Source organism: Lynx canadensis, chromosome C1, assembly GCF_007474595.2.
Source record: "Lynx canadensis isolate LIC74 chromosome C1, mLynCan4.pri.v2, whole genome shotgun sequence".
Taxonomy (NCBI): Eukaryota; Metazoa; Chordata; class Mammalia; order Carnivora; family Felidae; genus Lynx; species Lynx canadensis.
The window spans coordinates 72850941-72860278 of record NC_044310.1 but is presented as its reverse complement, the minus strand read 5'-3'; positions in this window follow the sequence as shown (position 1 = coordinate 72860278).

Here is a 9338-nt window from a genome sequence, read left to right as displayed (position 1 = left end):
CATCACGGCTCATGCCAATGCCTTGTTTGATTTTCCATCCTCATCAGTCTGCCCCTCTCTGCAGCATTTAACTGTCTGTACCAGCTGCATCCGGCTATGACAAGAAAATCTGATGAAAATGTAGGGTGCTGGCAAAAATCATTTCATGTAGATAAATTAAAATAAAATCGCCTAGGCTGATTAAAACCCTGAAGAAGAATTGAATTGGAACAGGGTAATAAAACTCACTTATCTTAGAGAGATGCCATGAAAATTAGCTAGTCAGTATTCATGATTTGAACACAAAAGAAAAATTGTTATTGATTTACATATAATGTCTCTGTTCTGTCTTCCAAAAGCCTCTTCAACTAATATATAATGGGATGGCAAAACCAAATGTTAAGCTTAGGACCCATTCATCATGGCTTTCTTTTTTTGTTTTTTGTTTTTTTTTTCCTTTTTTTTTTTTTTTTAATTTGGTCAATCAAAGAATACCATTAGCAGAGGCAAAGATAGCAGCTCTCTCGGCGGTGGGTGGAAAAAGCAAAGAGAGCTGGCTCTGGACCTAGACATCTTAAAGAACTGCAGAGTAGATCGTAAAACACCATTACATTAATAAAGTATGGTTCATTAGATTTTTGATGAAAAACTTCAAGAGGCATCTGTTTTCCCCTCTCTGTTCTCGCCCCACCCCCCATCACCATTAGAGGCCATTTTGGAGTAAATTATGGCCTGTTCTCAAGCCTGATTATTCCGGGCCTGCTTGGCTTGGCTGCTTTCTTTTTCCTGCCAACCAGCATCCCTCCATCTCACAGCTTCTTAGCCCTAACCTCTGAGTGCACAGAAGCAGAAATAAAGAGGAGGGACTCATGCCAATTCATTATGCCTCTTGGTGGTGGTGCTGGTAAGAGGTTTGCTGGGAAAAGAGATTGGAATTATGGCCCTCATTAACTGAGGCAATGGAAGGCGGGCCCTGCCCTGCTGTTCAGCACTACATCACAGTTTAGGGGTAAAATCTCCTTCCTTCCAAGCTTGTCTTAGCAATGTCTATTGAGAAGAACTTTCCAGCAGGTTTTGTTTTTTTTTCAGAGTCAAATGATATTATGCCATGATAATGGTTATAATTATCAGAAGACATGTTCAGTTAGGCACTGTGCAGAGTATTTCCAGTGTATCATCTCATTTAATGCCCATAAAGACCCTAGAGGTGAGAACTGTTACGGTGCTTATTTTACAGAGCAATAACCAACTTGCCGGAGACCGTGGCCCAGAGCAGCAGTAGAAACTGTGAAGAAAAGAGAAAACTGTTCTCCACTACAAGCAGCTTCATCGTCTCTTATGGCTGTCCCACTGACACCCTCTGTCCCCGAGGTGCAGAAGCTTGTGTGGGTGTAACACTCTTTCCCACCTTTGTGGAGGGATTCACCAGAGCTCCTTCCCAGCCACTCCCCACCTGCTTGCTTGTGAGATTTCCCTGTGCACATCATGGCCTCTGCCTGCATGATAGAGCCTCCATGGTTTTCTCCCCAACCCTCAGACAGCAAACAAAGGCTCACTGTGGTAATACAGCACACTTGTTAGTCATTCTGGTTTTGGATCCAGACTCCTGGGCTCCATTCTTGCCTCTATTACTGATCCCCTCTGTGACCTTGGGAAGTCAGTTAGCTTCTCTGTGCCTCAGTTTGCTAAGGCTAATAATCATGCTTACTGTCTACAGCTGTTGTGAAGGTCAAATGCACATAGTTTCAAGCACTTGGCAAATGCTCAATAAATACTAGCTATTATTATGTCTTACTACATACTGTCCTAGGACTAAAGAGGCATGAAAAAAAACCCCACTGGGCTCAGATAAATTTAGGGGTCTTCAGTAACCTTACATTTTTATGGACTGCTCTAGGTATTAATACTATTTTAGGCATATTTTTGGTTAAATAGATTTTGGTGCACTGACTCGGGGGCCTTGTTACCATTTATGACATATCAATGTGCTCTGAGTTTGAGCAACTAACTTTCAAGGACCCTTGGGAAAGTTCGCTTACTGGGATGAGCTGAGTAGACTGGAGAAGAAGCACTCATTTCCTACACTAATGATAAGGCTAGGAAGGGAGGGTCCCTGATTAGGAGAGGAGCGTTCCCAACCTGCTGAACATTCCAAAGTGGTGGGCACCACAATGGGTTAAGAAACAAGAGGAAAGAGAAACCATTTCTTGGAATAGCATCCACCGGGCAGGAACCATCAAACTGTGGTTGAGTATTATGTTTAGCTGCATTTGAGAAGCTGCACTCTATCTTGTTCATAGAATAAGTGTCTGCTCCTACCCATTTTAAATATTGGTTAGGCTTAATGGTATAATAGTTCATTTGGGGGGAACCCTCAGTGTAGAAACTGAATGCGAGGCTTTTGGAATTAGGGAGACTTGGGTCAAATCCCAGGCTTCCTACTCTACCTGCTGGGTGGTTTAAAAGCTTTTTATTTCCCCTTTTGTAAAACAGAGATAAGAGTGGTACCCACCTCACACGTTGTTAGAATGAGATAATGGGTGTAAGTCACCTGTGCCTGGCATGCAGGAAGCACTTAAATCATTGCAGCTATTATTATTTCATTGTTTTCTTAAGTTGCAAGGTTTCTGTTGATAGGACATTTGGAGAGAGGAAGTTGGGAAGGGGGTAGGGAAGACCAGCAAAGGAATCCCTGTCCACTACCTGCTCATGACTGTGGTTCCTGTGATCGGCGATGTGAAGCCACCTCAAATGAAGCAAGTGACCCCAGATGGGAGGAGATCTCTCCAGCACAGCCAGATCGGTTTCTAAAATAGACACCTGGCTGCTAAGGGCTTGACAAGTTTCCGGGTCACCACCAGTGTTTGTCCACTACTAATCCAAGGAGAATTTTTTTGTATTATTGCATTGGAATGTATGCACTGTTGGTGGATCTATGTTCTCTAATCTAGGGAAATACAGGTGTGACCAGTGGCCTCTCCAACTCTGAAGTAGTGAGCAGACAGCTGTGCCATGTCTGCAACCCCTGAAGTGTGGCACTATCATAGTAGCAAAGTCACTATTCCATCAAAACAACACACGAAGTTATCCAACCCATCTAATAATTTGCATACTAATTATTTTGCTATATGCTAGTGAAGCAGATATGGTAAGCTATTTATAAAAATCACCATACTTCTGTTGAAACCAAAACCAAAGAATAAAATGAAAAACAGCCTTGAAAATTCCCCAAGCAGATAAAACCAGCGTAGTTCTACAAGCAAAGCTTCATTTAGCTTACTTTGTAAGACAAACTTTACCTGGGTTATTTCCTGCTTATGCCTCTGAAAATCATAAAAAAAGCTTAAACCATCTCCAGGGTTAATAAGAGGTAACCACTAACCAATTCCCTATCATTTAAGAAAATTCTAGGGACACCTGGGTGGCTCAGTCAGTTAAGTGTCCTACTTGATCTTGGCTCAGGTCATGAACTCACGGTTCATGAGTTCGAGTTCTGTGTCTGGCTCTGTGAGGCAGAGCCTGCTTGGAATTCTCTCTGCCTCTTTCTCTATTCCTACCCCACTCATGTGTACTTTTTCTCTCTCTCAGAATAAGTAAACAAACTTAAAAAAATTAAAAGCCAACAAAATAAAAAGGAAAAGAAAATTCTAATATAACTAATCACGTGAAGAATAAAAGTCCCTTCTTCCTCACTATATATGCTGCTTTATAGTAATATACCTTTCAGCCTCATTCCATGTTTTGGTTTGTGTTCCTCTGGTTTGCAAACTGCCTTTTTGTTGTGTGGGCACACTAAACTTTTACTACTTACTTCCTCAGTGATTAACTGGCTTTACTACTGTTATTTCTGAACTTTTGACACTTCCCATGATTTCCATATGGACCAGTCATATTTTTAGTTGTTCTCTTTGCTAATTGCCTGGTACCTCTCTGCTCAGGGTCACTATTGACATAGTTTTCCACCTTCTAGAAGTCATGCCTTCTGCTACTACTGCTATTCTTCCTTTGTCCTCCCAGGAGGTATTCCTGTCCCCCCTCCCAGTGAGCTCCTGGGTCTTAGCAGCCCTCCTAGATCAGCTGTCTGGGAGCTGGAGGGCTAGAGTTTGCAGAAATTCGGCTTAAAATCAGCCACAATGGGCATCATGTTGGGAGTGAGAGAAAAAGTGGAAATGGGCTGAGAAGAAAGACCTAGAGCACCGGCCTGGTGCTTAACAGTACTCTTCCCCCCACCCCCACCCCCTCGCCCCCAAGTAAAGGATGGAGGGCTAGCTAGCAATATGGAGGGAGAGGAAAGAGGGGCTACAGTTTAAGGAATGTACCATCTCTGGAGACTCCGGGACCTTGAAGTAAGCACAGCAGGTTCACACTTAATGTCTCTAGTGAAGCTTCAGTGTTCTCATCTGCAGACTGAGGACAACAAGGTCTCCCTCACAGTGTTGGTTCAAGAGTGAAGGCAGAGAATGTGTGTGAAGCACTCCATACAGTGACCAGCATCCTGTAAATGCCGATGAATGGCACCTGCTGTTTTTTGTAATGGCGTCCTCTTGTCTTGCCCAATAGAGCATATAAGCCCCTCCGTGGAAAATAAGACTCTGGCTAGAAAGAATACTAACGATTATATAGATCTGTTATCTTGATAAAAGACAAATTTTTAGAACATATTCCATTATGGCTAAATTTTGGAATAAAACTACTTTAATCCATGGGCCCTTTCCCCTGTTCTGATTATATTCTGAGTATTTCACTTGCTCGCCAAATTTCTCACTAGTAATGGCCTATTTATTTGACAGAGTCAGTAAAGTGGTATTACATTTCAGCTTATTTTAACAAGTTAGAGTAATATGGGGGGGGCTGTCATTGCTCCTTTTTTTTTTTTTTTAACTGTTTCTGCAGTAAGTCAGCTTTAAAGTGAAAGACAAAAAGGCAGTTTCAGTCTCTGCTTTATTTACATCAGTGTTTCTCAAATGTGCCCATCAGAATCACCTGGAGAGCTCTTGAAACACAAGATGGCTAGATCTCACCTGCAGAGATTCTGAGGACTGTGCTTTGAGAACTACTGATTAAACCCAGGCTGATTTCTTTGCCCTTTTAGCTGTGCTGGTTAATGAAAGATCCCCACTTGGCTTGATGAACTTTGTAGATACTTTTTTCATTGGTTAAGAATCAAGAAAAAAAATTTTTTCTGCTCTAAGAAAAGTTACTAGACCAGGAGGACGGCAGGGAATAATAGGTCATTGACCATATTTGGGGACACATATAAAAAAAGGTTTTGGGCGACTGACTGGCTCAGTCAGTGGAGCTTGCTACTCTTGATCTTGGGGGTGAGACGTCAAGCCCCACATTGGGTGTAGTGATTACTTAAAAAATAAAATCTTTAGGGGCACCTGGGTGGCTCAGTCGGTTAAGCGTCCGACTTAGGCTCAGGTCATGATCTCGTGGTTTGTGGGTTCAAGCCCCGCATTGGGCTCTGTGCTGACAGCTCGGAGCCTGGAGCCTGCCTCAGATTCTGTGTCTCCTTCTCTCTCTGCCCCTCTCCAACTTGTGCTCTGTCTCTCTATGTCTCTCAAAAGATAAATAAATGTAAAAAAATATTTTTTTTAAATAAAATGTTTAAAAAATTAAAAATAAAAATAAAAATGGTGTCTACCTTACACACTGATTAAGAGCTTGGGTTTTGGGGTGGGAAGACAAGAATGAGACCCAGCTCTGCCACTGTCTGTTTCTGTGGCTCCCCAAACTTTGTTTCCTTTGTCTGTAAAATGGGGTCAAGGATAGCTTGTTGCCGGGTTTAAAGCAGGAAATGCACATAAACAATTCAATAAGTATTAGCAATGTTTTTCAAAGGAAAGTAAAAACTCAACAATGCCCAAGACTGTTGAGTGCTACTGTTCATGACGTGAAGGCTAGTTAGACTCTGTCCATGTGGAGAGGGATTTCCAAAGGAATCTCTCTCAAGTTGTCATTCAGTCTTTTCTAGAAAATTCACACTAAAGAGTTTTGTTCTCTAAAATTAAATATTAATAAAACAGCCCCATTGATTATCTGCCCATAGGTTGTGTGTGCTGTTTAAGTTAATTAATAAATTGGGGGTTAGCATCAGTTACTACTAAAACATGAACAGCTTTGCCTTTTTTAGAATATCTTAGGATGCAAGAGCTAGGATGGTAGAGATCACCAGCCTCAATACTTTTATTTTACAGATAAGAAACCTCTGGGTCAGGCGGGTTAAGTGAATAATTTGCTGGAGGATACAGAACCACAAATTTAATTGTTACTGGACTTGCTATCTAAATGCTCTCAGAAGGAATGGCTAATGATGAACTATTCTAAAACCACAAGTATTTTAGTCTCTTGCAATATGTAATTGGTTTATATCCACACACCCTAAGTAGAAGGTAAATCCATTTAGTTTCGCAGGGTGACATGAAACAAATTTATCTGGAGACATTTCTCGGGAAGTTACAGGGAATAAAGCTAGTCATTTTATGATTGCATCATTGCAACTGTTTCATAACCACAACATCCAACAGGTAACATACGCTTTCAAACACCTCGGGTCAAAACGTCATGGGTCCTGGGTGTATTCTATGAATAAGAACATTGGAGCTTCAATGTCCCCCTTTTCCATTCACGTAATTACACACTGGACTGTTTTCTGAGAAAAATCTTGACCCTTTCTCCAGTTGCTCCTTTTTGCATAGACGGAATGATGTTCTGTACTTTCAGTTGGTGAATTTTTGGTAAAAATAAGTTCAACTCATTTTCTACACAAGTGGTTAATGTATAGGGATTTGTGCTCCCTTTCTTCATCAGAGACCTTAACTTCAAACGTTCAGCTGCCAAATCCTTATAAAAAGTTGGGTAATGAAAAAACTATATGGAACTTTGTGTGAAGGGTGTGTAGTTCATTACTTTAGAAATTCTGATAGCGATGATAATAATAATAGTAATAATAATAGACATTGTTACGTATTTACCATATGCCGATTACCATGCGCCATGAGTCGAGCTTTTTCGTGCACTGTTTTATTTGATCCTTAGAATCAGCGGTTCTCCAACTTCAGCATGCACCAAATCACCCGAGGGCTTGTTAGAACACAGATTGTTTCTGATTCATTTGGAGTCTGAGAATTTGCATTTCTAATAAATTCCTAGGTGATGCTGATGCTCTTGGTTTGGGGACTGTGTTTTGAGAACTACTGCTTGCTATTCACCTAGGAGGTAGGGATTTCAATCTGTATTTTACAGATGAAGAAACAAGAATTGAAGTTATGTAACATGCTCTACACACAGCTAATAACGGGCAGAGGTGGGATTTGAAAATTTGCCTCTTTGATTCCAAAGTCTATATATAGTCTTAATTTCTGTGCTAGGTGGTTTTGCAAGAAGACATTCTGTCTAGGAAGAATAGTATAGGACTCTACTGCTCCCAATACTGAGGTTCAAATACAGGCACACTTCGGACATTTCGCAGGTTTGGTTCCAGACCACTGTAATAAAGCAAATATTGCAATAAAGCAAGTTAAATGAATTTTTTTTGTTTCCCAGTGCATATAAAAGTTACGTTTACACTATACTGCAGTCTATTAAGTGTGCAATAGCATTGTGCTAAAAAATGTACTTACTTTAGGGGCGCCTGGGTGGCTCAGTCAGTTAAGCATCTGACTTCTGCTCAGGTTATGATCTCATGGTTCATGAGTTCGAGCTCTGTGCTGGGCTCTGTGCTGACAGCTAAGAGCCTGGAGCCTGCTTTGGATTCTGTGTCTTCCTCTCTCTGTTCCTCCCCGCTCACACTCTGTCTCTCTCTCTCTCAAAAATAAATAAAGATTAACCAAATGTACTTACTTTAATTAAAAAGTACTTTATTGCTAAAAAATGCTTGCCATCATCTGAACTTTCAACAAATCATCTCGCCTCGATGTTGATGGCTGCTGACTGATCAGGGTGATGGTTGCTGAACGCTGGGGTGACTGTGGTGATATCTGAAAATTAGTGAATTTGCCACATCGACTGAGCCCTCTTTTCAAGAATAAGTTTTCTGTGGCACACGGTGCTGCTTGATAGCATTTTAGCACAGTAGAACTTGTTTCCAAATTAGAGTCAGCTCTCTCAACCCCTGATGCTGCTTCATCAACTAAGTTGATGTCATATTCTACATCCTTTGTTGTCATTCCAACAGTCTTCACAGCACCTACACTGGGAGCAGATTCCATCTCAGGAAACCACTGTTTTTGCTCATCCGTAAGAAGCAACTCCTCGTCTTAGTTTTGATCATGAGATTGCAGCCATTCAGTCACATGTTCAGGCTCCACTTCCCATTCTAGCTCTCTTGCTGTTTCCACCACACTTGCTGTTACTTCCTCTACTGAAGTCCTGAGCCCCTCCAAGTCATCCATGAGGGCTGGAATCTTCTTCCAAACTTCTTTTCATGTTGATATAGGGAAGTTTCCCCATTAATCACGGATAGTATTAATGACATCTAGAATGGTGAATCCTGTCCAGAAAGTTTTCCATTTACTTTGCCCAGATGCAACAGAGGAATCACTGTCTGTGCCAGTGATAGCCTCATGAAATATATTTCTTAAGTGATGAGATTTGAAAGTTGAGATGACTCCTTGATCCATGGGCTGCCGAATGGATGTTGTGTTAGCAGACATTAAAAACAACATTAATCTTGGGGCGCCTGGGTGGCTCAGTCTGTTGAGCATCCGACTTTGACTCAGGTCATGATCTCACGGCTAGTGAGTTTGAGCCCCACGTTGGGCTCTGTGCTGACAGCTCAGAGCCTGGAGCCTGTTTCGGATTCTGTGTCTCCCTCTCTCTCTGCCCCTCCCCTGATCAGGCTCTGCCTGTCAGTCTCTCTCTCTCTCTCTCTCAAAATAAATTAAGTGTTAAAAGAATAAAAACAAAAAACAAAAAACAACATTGATCTTATTGTCCTTCTCCATCTTGTAGGTGACTAGGTACATTGTTAATGAGCAGAGATATTTTGAAAGGAATCTTTTGTTCTGAGCAGTAGATCTCAACAGTGGGCTTAAAATATTCAGTAAACTATGTTGTAAACAGATGTGCCCTCATCCAGGCTGTTGTTCCATTTCTACAGCATAGGCAGAAGAGATTTAGTGTAATTCTTAAGGGCCTTAGGATTTTCGGAATGGTACATGAGGCTGGGCTTCAACCTAAAGTCCTCAGCTTCATTAGCTCCTAACAGCAGCATCAGCCATTTCTTTGAATTTCAAAGCCATGTATTGGCCTCTCCTCTCTAGTGATGAAAGTCCCAGATGGCGTCTTCTTCCAATAGAAGGCTGTTTTGCCTATATTGAAAATCTGTTGTTTGGTGTAGCCGCCTGCATGAATTT